This window comes from Salmo trutta, unplaced genomic scaffold (genome assembly GCF_901001165.1).
Source record: "Salmo trutta unplaced genomic scaffold, fSalTru1.1, whole genome shotgun sequence".
NCBI classification, from domain to species: domain Eukaryota; kingdom Metazoa; phylum Chordata; class Actinopteri; order Salmoniformes; family Salmonidae; genus Salmo; species Salmo trutta.
The window spans coordinates 27,797-39,929 of NW_021822780.1; the positions used below are offsets into that span (position 1 = coordinate 27,797).

Below are 12,133 nucleotides of genomic sequence, written 5' to 3' on the forward strand. Positions count from 1 at the left end.
ACCTATAGATCACCCTGCACTCACTATACTAGCCTAGTGATCACCCTGCACTCAATGTACTAGCCTATAGATCACCTGGCACTGACTGTACTAGCCTAGTGATCACCCTGCACTCACTGTACTAGCCTATGCATCACCCTGCACTCACTGTACTAGCCTATGCATCACCCTGCAGTCACTGTACTAACCTATAGATCACCCTGCACTCACTATACATCACCCTGCACTGACTGTACTAGCCTATACATCACCCTGCACTCACTGTACAATCCTATGCATCACCCTGCACTCACTGTACTAGCCTATACATCACCCTGCACTGACTGTACTAGCCTATTGATCCCCCTGCACTCACTAGACATCACCCTGCACTGACTGTGCTAGCCTACAGATCCCCCTGCACTGACTGTGCTAGCCTATACATCAGCACTCTTACTCTGAGACACTTTATGAATACGGCCTGAAACAGAATGCTCCCAGGGTTTAATGTAGCCAAGCTCTTTTCAGCCTGGTCTCAGTGAATGGCCTAGTCTGGTCCCAGGTCAGTTTCTGCTGTCTTGCCAACCCCTATGGTCATTGTCGTGACAAGATTGCACAAACAGATGTCGTTCTCTCCCTGGACCCCAGATCCAGTGGTGTGTGACCCCTGTAAACTCCGGAACCCTTCACCCCACAACCTCAGACACTCTGTCCCAATCTTGTCCCCATCCCTGGGAGTAGGGGTCGGGGGCCTGAAAATAACCCTGGCAGGTCCAAGGGCCACACTACATAAACAAAGCCAGCATATACATACTGCATCCAAAATGGCACCCTATTCCCTATAAAGTGCCCTACTTTGACCAGGGTCCATAGGGAACAGGGTGCCATTTGGGACACATCCAGTGGGACCCAGGCGCACAATTTGGCAGCGCATCCAGGGGCCAATCTAAGTAAACAACTTCCAGCACATACAGTGGGAAGTGGGAGCAGTATTTGGCAACGAAGCCCTATAATAACAGACAGACAGAGCCCCGTGCTGGTGATGTTGCCAAGCGACTGGAAGGAAGAGGAAGTAGTGGAGTATAAACAGCCACTCACCACGGTTACGGTTACCGCCGGGGTCGGGTTAGCTGAGACATCCTCCAGTCGGCTCACACACACCACATAACGCTCAGGAAACACACGCAGCTCTGGGGAGAAAACACACACATACATTATACACACACACACCCACACACACACACACCCACCCACCCCTCTGGGGAGAAAACACACATGATATATACACAAACATTATGGTAGTGAATATAATAAATGGAAGTCTTAGCCAGATATCCAGCTGATTCAGGGTGAGGTTAGCAAGGTCAGATATCCAGCTGAATCAGGGTGAGTTAAGGGTTAGGTTAGCAAGGCCAGATCTGAATCAGGGTGAGTTAAGGGTTAGGTTAGCAAGGCCAGATATCCAGCTGAATCAGGGTTAGGTTAGCAAGGCCAGATATCCAGCTGAATCAGGGTGAGGTTAGCAAGGCCAGATATCCAGCTGAATCAGGGTGAGGTTAGCAAGGCCAGATATCCAGCTGAATCAGGGTGAGGTTAGCAAGGCCAGATATCCAGCTGAATCAGGGTGAGGTTAGCAAGGCCAGATATCCAGCTGAATCAGGGTGAGGTTAGCAAGGCCAGATATCCAGCTGAATCAGGGTTAGGTTAGCAAGGCCAGATATCCAGCTGAATCAGGGTTAGGTTAGCAAGGCCAGATATCCAGCTGAATCAGGGTGAGGTTAGCAAGGACAGATCTGAATCAGGGTGAGTTAAGGGTTAGGTTAGCAAAGACAGATATTTACAAAACCCTCAAACCACAGAAAGTTTACAGATGTTCCCTGTGTGTGTGTGTGTGTGTGTGTGTGTGTGTGTGTGTGTGTGTGTGTGTGTGTGTGTGTGTGTGTGTGTGTGTGTGTGTGTGTGCTCAGAACCACGTGAACAACAACATATAATATGGAGCAACTTAGTTTAAAATTACAAATCACATCTGTGTCCAAAACGGCACCCTATTCCCTATATAGTACACTACTGTAGACCAGGGCCCTATTCCCTATATAGTACACTACTGTAGACCAGGGCCCTATTCCCTATATAGTACACTACTGTTGACCAGGGCCCATCCATCAGGAAGTAGTGCACCAGGGCCCATCCATCAGGAAGTAGTGCACCAGGGCCCATCCATCAGGAAGTAGTGCACCAGGGCCCATCCATCAGGAAGTAGTGCACCAGGGCCCATCCATCAGGAAGTAGTACACTAGGACCCATCCATCAGGAAGTAGTGCACCAAGGACCCATCCATCAGGAAGTAGAACACTAGGGCCCATCCATCAGGAAGTAGTGCACCAGGGCCCATCCATCAGGAAGTAGTGCACCAGGGCCCATCCATCAGGAAGTAGTGCACCAGGGCCCATCCATCAGGAAGTAGTGTACCAGGGCCCATCCATCAGGAAGTAGTACACCAGGGCCCATCAATCCATCCAGGGCCCAAAAAAAGCCAAACTGCTGGGCTGCTTCTTGTCTCTCAAGACTGTACACATTAACAGTAGAGTCAGATAAATATTCTCCAGTCTACCTGGACTTTAATTACAATAACCACATTGCTTAACAGAACAATACACAGTCATCATGTTGACCATGTCTGATATATACAGTGCATTCGGAAGGTATTCAGACCACTTTCCGTTTTCCACATTTTGATACAGCCGTATTCTAAAATGGATTAAAAAAAATAATATCTTCCCCTAATCAATCTACACACAATACCCAATAATGACAGAGCGAAAACAGGTTTAGACATTTTTGCAAATGTATTAAATATATAAAACTTGAGGCTGTAATCGCTGCCAAAGGTGCTTCAACAAAGTACTGAGTAAAGGGTCTGAATACTTCTGTAAATGTGATATTTCTCTTTATTAATTTATTTTATAAAATTGCTACAAACCTGTATTTGCTTTGTCATTATTGGGTAGTGTGTGTAGATTGATGAGGGAACAAAAAACTTTAGTCCATTTTAGAATAAGGCTGTCAAGTAACAAAATGTGGAAAAGGGGTATAAATACTTTCGAATGCACTGTACCCATTGGATTGCCATTCTGTTGTTTTTCAAATTAAGGAGTGAGACTTCAATAGTGTGAGTTGTTGAGTGAAACTGTCAACTCAGCCTTTCACATGTCAGTGCTCAGTCCTCAGGGGGAAGATATGAACTTTACTGACAGGTCTGGGGGCAGTCCTCAGGGGGCATATATGAACTTTACTGACAGGTCTGGGGTCAGCTTAGGACAGTGTTCGTCTTCAGGGAAACAATATTAAGGGTTACAAGAGGAAGAATTCCATTTGGGAGGAATAGGACCATGAAAGTGTTCCAAGAGGAAGAATTCCATTTGGGAGGAAGAGGACCATAAAAGTGTTCCAAGAGGAAGAGGACCATGAAAGTGTTCCAAGAGGAAGATTTCCATTTGGGAGGAAGAGGACCATGAAAGTGTCCCAACAGGAAGGGGACATGTAGGTGCCATGAATAAGGTCAGGGGCAGGAGATGGGCCATGGAGATGTAACATTCTCGGTCTCACAGCCCTCCTATAGAAGGAAAGGGTCTCCCAGCTCTTTACGGGCTCAGTAAGGAGGCCCTTCAGGGACAACCTTAACACCAGACTAAGACAGCCCACCAGGGACAAATTTAATGTCAGACTAAGGAGGCCCTCCAGAGACAAACGACGCCAGACTAAGGAGACCCTCCAGGGACAAACTTACCGGCAGATGAAGGGGACCCTCCAGGGACAAACTTAACGGCAGATTAACCTGTTGGGGCTAGGGGGCAGTATTTTCACGGCAGGATAAAAAACGTACCCGATTTAAACTGGTTACTACTCTTGCCCAGAAACGAGAATATGCATATAATTAGTAGATTTGGATAGAACACACTCTAAAGTTTCTAAAACTGTTTGCATGGTGTCTGTGAGTATAACAGAACTCATATGGCAGGCCAAAACCTGAAGATTCCATGCAGGAAGTGCCCTGTCTGACAATGTTGTCCTTCTGTTGCATCTCTATCGACATTACAGCATCTGTGCTGTTACGTGACACTTTCTAAGGCTTCCATTGGCTCTCTAAAGCGTTCAGAAAGTGGAATGACGTGTCTCCTGTCTCTGGGCAAAGTACAGCAGCAGAGTTTGTAAGTGGCCTGCCTGGGGACAGTGAGACTGAGATGCGCGTTCACGAGACTTCTCCATTTTTTTCTTTCAGTCTTTGAATGAATACAACGTTGTCTGGTTGGAATATTATCGCTATTTTATGAGACAAATAGCATAAAAATTGATTTTAAACAACGTTTGACATGCTTCTAAGTACGGTAATGGAATATTTTGAATTTTCACGAAATGCGCTCACGCGTTACCCTTCGGATAGTGACCTGAACGCACAAACAAAACGGAGGTATTTGGATATAACTATGGATTATTTCGAACCAAAACAACATTTGTTGTTTAAGTAGAAGTCCTGGGAGTGCATTCTGACGAAGAACAGCAAAGGTAATCCAATTTTTCTAATAGTAATTCTGAGTTTAGGTTGCCCCAAACTTGGTGGGTGTCAAATTAGCTAGCCTGTGATGGCCGAGCTATGTACTCAGAATATTGCAAAATGTGCTTTCGCCGAAAAGCTATTTTAAAATCTGACATAGCGTTTGCAGAAAGGAGTTCTGTATCTATAATTCTTAAAATAATTGTTATGTATTTTGTCAACGTTTATCATGAGTCATTTAGTAAATTCACCGGACGTTTTCGGTGGGTATGCTAGTTCTGAACATCACATGTTAATGTAAAAAGCTGTTTTTTGATATAAATATGAACTTGATTGAACAAAACATGCATGTATTGTATAACATAATGTCTTAGGAGTGTCATCTGATGAAGATCATCAAAGGTTAGTGCTGCATTTAGCTGTGGTTTTGGTTTTTGTGACATATATGCTTGCTTTGAAAATGGCTGTGTGATTATTTTTGGCAGGGTACTCTCCTGACATAATCTAATGTTTTGCTTTCGCTGTAAAGCCTTTTTGAAATCGGACAACGTGGTTGGATTAACGAGAGTATTATCTTTCAAATGGTGTAAAATAGTCATATGTTTGAGAAATTGAAGTTATAGCATTTTTTAGGTATTTGTATTTCACGCCACGCGATTCCACTGGCTGTTGACTAGGGTGGGACGCAAACGTCCCACTGGCCCAAAGAGGTTGAGGCGGCCCTCCAGGGACACACTTAACAGCAGGATGTTCTCAAGCACGCCCATGGCAATAGCAGGTAGGGTCAGGATGTTAACCTCTATGGGCTAGGTGGCACCAAATCGTCCCACCTACGTAACAGCCAGTTGAATCCTGTGGCGCGATTTTCAAAACGTTTGAAATGCTATTACTTCAATTTCTCAAACATATGACTATTTTACAGCTATTTAAAGACAAGACTCTCGTTAATCTAACCACACTGTCCGATTTCAAAAAGGCTTTACAACGAAAGCAAAACATTAGATTATGTCAGCAGAGTACCCAGCCAGAAATAATCAGACACCCATTTTTCAAGCTAGCATATAATGTCACAAAAACCCAAATCACAGCTAAATGCAGCACTAACCTTTGATGATCTTCATCAGATGACACACCTAGGACATTATGTTATACAATACATGCATGTCTGTTCAATCAAGTTCATATTTATATCAAAAAACAGCTTTTTACATTAGCATGTGACGTTCAGAAAAAGCATACCCCCCGCAAACTTCCGGGGAATTTACTAACAATTTACTAAATTACTCACGATAAACGTTCACAAAAAGCATAACAATTATTTTAAGAATTATAGATACATTACTCCTCTATGCACTCGATATGTCCGATTTTAAAATAGCTTTTCGGATGAAGCACATTTTGCAATATTCTAAGTACATAACCCAGCCATCACGGGCTAGCTATTTAGACACCCACTCAGTTTAGCCTTCACCAAAATCACATTTCCTATAAGAAAAATGGTCTTACCTTTCCTGTTCTTCGTCAGAAATGCACTCCCAGGACTTCTACTTCAATAACAAATGTAGGTTTGGTCCCAAATAATCCATCGTTATGTTCCATCAGCGACGTTTTGTTTGTGCGTTCTAGACACTATCAGAATGGTAAATCACGGTCGTGCGCATGGCGCAGAACGTGACAAAAAAATTCTAAATATTCCATTACCGTACTTCGAAGCATGTCAACCGCTGTTTAAAATCAATTTTTATGCCATTATTTTCGTAAAAAAGCGATAATATTCCGACCGGGAATCTGCAATTAGCCTAAACAGCCGAAGGAAAATACTGCACAGGGTCGAATCGGGCACGTGCCTAATTCCATTGTCCTCTGATGGGCCACTTGGAAAAGGCGATAATGTGTTTCAGCCTGAGGCTGCCTCGTCATCGTTCATGTTTTTCCCGGGCTCTGAGAGCCTATTGGAGCCGTAGGAATTGTCACGTTACAGCTAAGATCCTGACTCTTCAATAAACAGAAGCAAGAACAACAACACCTTGTCAGACAGGGTACTTTCTGCATGAAACCTTCTCATGTTTTTGCCTGCCATAGGAGTTCTGTTATACTCACAGACACCATTCAAACAGTTTTAGAAACTTTAGGGTGTTTTCTATCCATATATAATAAGTATATGCATATTCTAGTTACTGGGTAGGATTAGTAACCAGATTAAATCGGGTAAGTTTTTTATCCGGCCGTGTAAATACTGCCCCCTAGCCCCAACAAGTTAAAAGAAGTGAAGGAGAGACCTTTCAAAAGGGAGATTGTGTGCACTCACTGCTTTGCATATACACATACAGCACCAGTCAAAAGTTTGGACACACCTACTCATTCAAGGGATTTTGTAGTGAAGACATCAAAACTATGAAATAACACATATCAAAACATGTAGTAACCAAGAAAGTAATAAACAAAACAAAATATATTTTATATTTGAGATTCTTCAAAGTAGCCACCCTTTACCTTGACAGCTTTGCACACTCTTGGCATTCTCTCAACCAGCTTCATGAGGTAGTCACCTGGAATGCATTTCAATTTGTATACTATTTTATTAATTTAAATGTTTATTTAACTAGGCAAGTCAGTTAGGAACACATTCTTATTTACAATGAAGGCCAACTCCGGCCAAGCCATAACCCGGACGACGCTGGGCCAATTGTGCGCCGCCCTATGGGACTCCCAATCACAGCCAGTTGTGATACAGCCTGGAATCAAACCAGGTATGTAGTGACGGTTCTAGCACTGAGATGCAGTGCTTAGACTGCTGCGCCACTCGGGAGCCCCCCAATTAAATCGGTGTGTCTTGATAAAAGTACATATGTGGAATTTCTTTCCTTCTTAATGTGTTTGAGCCAATAACAACATAGGGTTGGTATACAGAAGATGGTCTTTTACCAAATAGGGCTAAGTCCATATTATGGCAAGAACAGCTCAAATAAGCAAAGAGAAACGACAGTCCATCATTACTTTAAGACATGAAGGTCAGTCAATCCAGAAAATGTTATGAACTTTGAAAGTTTCTTCAAGTGCATTCGCAAAAACCATCAAGAGCTATGATGAAACTGGCTCTCAATGAGGATCGCCACAGGAATGGAAGACCCAGAGTTACCTCTGCTGCATAGCATTAGAATTTCCAGCCTCAGAAATTGCAGCCCAAATAAATACTTCAGAGTTCAAGTAGCAGACACATCTCAACATCAACTGTTCAGAAGAGACTGCGTGAATCAGGCCTTCATGGTCGAAAAGGTGCAAAGAAACCACTACTAAAGCACACCAATAAGAAGAAGAGACTTGCTTGGGCCAAGAAACACGAGCAATGGACATTAGACCGGTGGAAATATGTCCTTTGGTCTGGAGTCCAAATTTTAGATTCTTGGTTCCAACCGCTGTGTCTTTGTGAGACGCAGAGTAGGTGAACAGATGATCTCCGCATGTATGGTTCCCACCGTGAAGCATGGAGGAGGAGGTGTTATGGTGCTTTGCTGGTGACACTGTGATTTATTTAGAATCCAAGGCACACTTAACCAGCATGGTTACCACAGCATTCTGTAGTGATACACCATCCCATCTGGATTGCGCTTAGTGGGACTATCATTTGTTTTTCAACAGGACAATGACCCAAAACACACCTCCAGGCTATTTACGGGCTATTTGACCAAGAAGGAGAGTGATGGAGTGCTGCGTCAGATGACCTGGCCTCCACAATCACCCGACCTCAACCCAATTGAGATGGTTTGGGATGAATTGGACTGCAGAGTGAAGGAAAAGCAGCCAACAAGTGTTCAACATATGTGGGAACTCCTTCAAGACCGTTGGAAAATTATTTTTTATGAAGCTGGTTGAGAGAATGCCAAGAGTGTGCAAAGCTGTCATCAAGGCAAAGGGTCTAAAATATATTTTGATTTGTTTATCACTTTTTTGGTTACTACATGATTCCATATGTGTTATTTCATAGTTTTGATGTCTTCACTATTATTCTACAATGTAGAAAACAGTCAAAAATAAAACCCTGAGTAGGTGTGTTCAAACTTTTTACTGGTACTGTACATAAAGATGATTTATGAGTTCAAGGGTCTTTAAGGGCACGTACAAGCATCCCCTCCTGAAGTCTTTCAATATACACACGGTATACTTTCAAGTCAGCACTGAAGCAATGCAAATGACGGGTCTGCTTGAACTGAACTAGAGTCCTGTCCAGTGAGGTGTACTATGGGCCGCTCTGGTTCAGACAAGGCTTACTTACATGAACTGCAGTGTTGAGATGGTAACAGAAGTGAGATGGACACAACAGAAGAGGCGACCCTCTCGAACATGACTTAATATACCTTCCAGAGTTAGGGTCAAAACCATTTTCAATTCCAGTCAATTCAAAAATTAAACCAAATCCCATTTCAATTCCAAATTGTCCTCATTGAAAAACCATTGAAGAGAACAGGAATTTCAGTGTGCTTCCTGAATTGAAATTTGACACCCAACCCTGATACCTACCAGTGTCCCCGTACTGCTTACTAAGAGGACCATCCTGGGTATAACATACGTGAATACCTACCATACTGCTGCTTGACAATACACTGCAGGTATAAACTAGGTGATTACCAACCTCCATTCTGCTGCTTGACAATACACCGCAGGTTGAAATGTCTCTTCACAAAGTTGGCCACCAGGCTAACTCTTCTCCCTGTGAAAGAAAACAAGCAGGTATAAGATTATAAACAAAAAAACATGTTTTAAGTGAGAACAGTCATTGGTCTAGAGCTGAAAAAGAAAGGAAACTCACATGAGCACCACAATGCCTATTCGACCCATGCTATAGCAAGGTTTTCCAGCACACAGCTTTGACCTGCTACAGAAGCTATGTGTAGGCAGGTTGCTTAGGATTCAAACCTTTTCAAACAGCCTAATTCATACTTTTACAGGAGGTGCTTCCACAATAATGTGGTTTGTACCGCTTGCAAGGTAAAGTACTGGATTCTTCAAACAACACAGTAAGACATATCCCGTTACGTTACCTTTTCATGCTTTACATTTTTTTTTAAATGAAAGCAAGCTTTGCTTGTATGCTTGATTGAGCTGTTTTGTCTTGTAGTAATGTTGTGCATGCCTGTATTTCCTTAAACCTTTATTTTAGCAAAACATGTAATTGGAAAAAAAACAACATAATAACATCCTTTATTGATCAGTAGGTTCCCAACATAACAGGTGGCGTGTTGAACACAGTAGCTCAGATAGAGCCTGTCTGCATTCCTGATTTCTCTGATTGTTAGCTTATCTGTCTAACATTGACATATGGTCAGAACCACACGTGTTTCAAACATGGTCCTGTTTAATCAATTGCTGTGCTGATCAATGGACAATACATTACCTATGTCACAATCATTTTTAGCTTAAAGTTATGTTTGTACTTGTCAAAACTATAAACTAAAGAATGGTGAAAAAATATCTCCTCCGGGAGGCGAACCCGCAAATTTCTGATCCACAAGTGGTAACTTTAACCATTACACCAGCCAAACTCAACTGGTGGACCGCGGTCCAGGCCTGGACCCAGAGAAGGGTCAATCAGGACAGGACAACATAGCATTTTTTTTTTTTTTTTTTATATATAAAAGTCATTACATTATTTTTTACACAGCTTAAAAAAAAAAAAAAAAAAAAAAAAGATCAACCGGGTGCAGTGGCCTCTAACTCACCAATCTTTCTCGCTCTCTCTCAAAGCAACGCCCACCTCTACTATTGCCCTGTCTAATCCAATCGTGTGGTTATATGCAAATACAAAAGGCCGCGTCTTACCCAATCACATTAATCCAAATATCTTCCGCTGAACCTTGGGACAAGCAGGCAGAAAGAAACAGAAAGATTTGACCGCTGTTCAACTGTTAATATCACAGATAGAAGGAGTGTAGTTATCAGCATCTTTGTTAATATGGCTTGTTAAAAAAATGTTTTTTAAAAAGTTGACTCTGAAAACTGTATATTCAAAGACGAGTGGACGGAACAGTATTTATTCATTCTCCCCGCAACAAGCACAAAACCAATGTGCCTGATGCAGTGAGTCCCGTAGCTCTCGGGAAAAGTGCCAATGTTAAGCGCCATTATGACACCAGGCATAGTAAATTGGACCAGATGTATCCCCTGAACACGGAGGTGAGAACAAACGAGGTCCAAACAATATGAGTGGTCCACCAAAGTCCTCGTCAATTCCCTGACAGCCCAACAATGTGCAATGAAGTGTTCACTGAAGAAAGCTTGGGTTTTGGGTATACACAAAAAAATATATTTTTAGAAGCTGAGATGGTAAACTACTGCATGTGTGAAGTGGCTGACACCTTGCTTGAAGGTAAACAAAAAATATGAGCTGAAGGAAAATATCAAACAGATTCCAGTCAGATTCACAGCAATGAGAACTGAAATACTAGCTGAAGATTTAACTTCACAACTTGACGAGGCCATTCCGAATGCACCACGCATTTCATTCGCTGTGGATGAATCAAAAGCTACCAATGGTAATGCCCAGCTTCTGGTGTTTGTCAGGTTTTAATAATGAAAAACAAAGAAGGAATTCTGTGAGGAGCTGTTGGCCTTAACAAATCTAGAAGCACACACAGGGAGAGGATATCCATGAGACCATCAGAGGACCACCCGGACCTGACATCTTACCACTGCATCATCCACCAATCTGTCCTGTGTGCCAGTCTGTGAAACGAGTTTTCCCGAGGTCATGACAACGATGATGAAACGGATCAACTTATTGAGAGCAACATCATCCCTACAACACCGCCTGCTACGAGAACACCGCCAGCTATCATCCCTACAACACCGCCTGCTATCATCCCTTCAACACCGCCCGCTACGAGAAGTTCTGACAGATGCCGATGCCAGTTGATGACCTACTAATGCACAACAGTGTCAGATGGCTCAGCAAAGGCAGGGTTTTGGAATGCTTTTGGGCCATTCAGGAAGAAATCAAAGCTTTCTCATCAGAGCAAAAGAGTGACAAGGCAACTCAGTTTTCAGAGTTGTTGGAATATGAGAAGTTGGAAACATTTGCATTTTTGGCAGACATTACATCACACCTTAATCAACTGAATGTTAAGCTGCAGGGACGAGACAACACAGTGTGTGATATAACAGCAGTCCGGGCTTTCCAGAAGAAAATGGGCCTTTTCAAGAATGATCTCCAGGGAGAACTTCTCCACTTCCCCAAACTTTTGGAGCAAACACAGGGAGACAAAGATGTTCCCAACCATGTTGATTTCATCCAGAATCTGATGGATAACGTCAAGGCATTGATGACTTCACTGTTGGAAGACAACTGCTGCTGCCCAGCTACAACCCCTTCATGTTGTCAGAAGAAGCAAAACAGATCTTCAGATGGGTAGATGCTACATCACAGCAGATGGAGTCGATTGAGCTGCAATAAAATGTGTCTTTGAAGGAGCAGGATGGTGACTGTGACCATGTCACCGTTCTGGGGAAAGATGGTGCCTGCAGCTGACGTCCCTGTTCTCAAGAAACTGGGCACTATACATCCTGACCATGTTTTGGCTCCACATACAGCTGTGAATCAGCCTTCTC

At 42.9% G+C, this 12,133-nt stretch overlaps 1 long non-coding RNA gene across 1 annotated transcript in view; it reads right to left on the reverse strand.

Annotated features, from left to right (window-relative positions):
- LOC115184390 (uncharacterized) overlaps positions 1–12,133 on the reverse strand; it is a 45,769-nt gene that overhangs the window by 21,464 nt on the left and 12,172 nt on the right. Inside the window, exons 2-3 of the long non-coding RNA XR_003874331.1 lie at positions 9,162–9,239; positions 1,078–1,169 (exon numbers count right to left, since the gene is read on the reverse strand). This is a non-coding gene — a long non-coding RNA (uncharacterized LOC115184390). The remainder of the gene's footprint in view (positions 1–1,077; positions 1,170–9,161; positions 9,240–12,133) is intronic.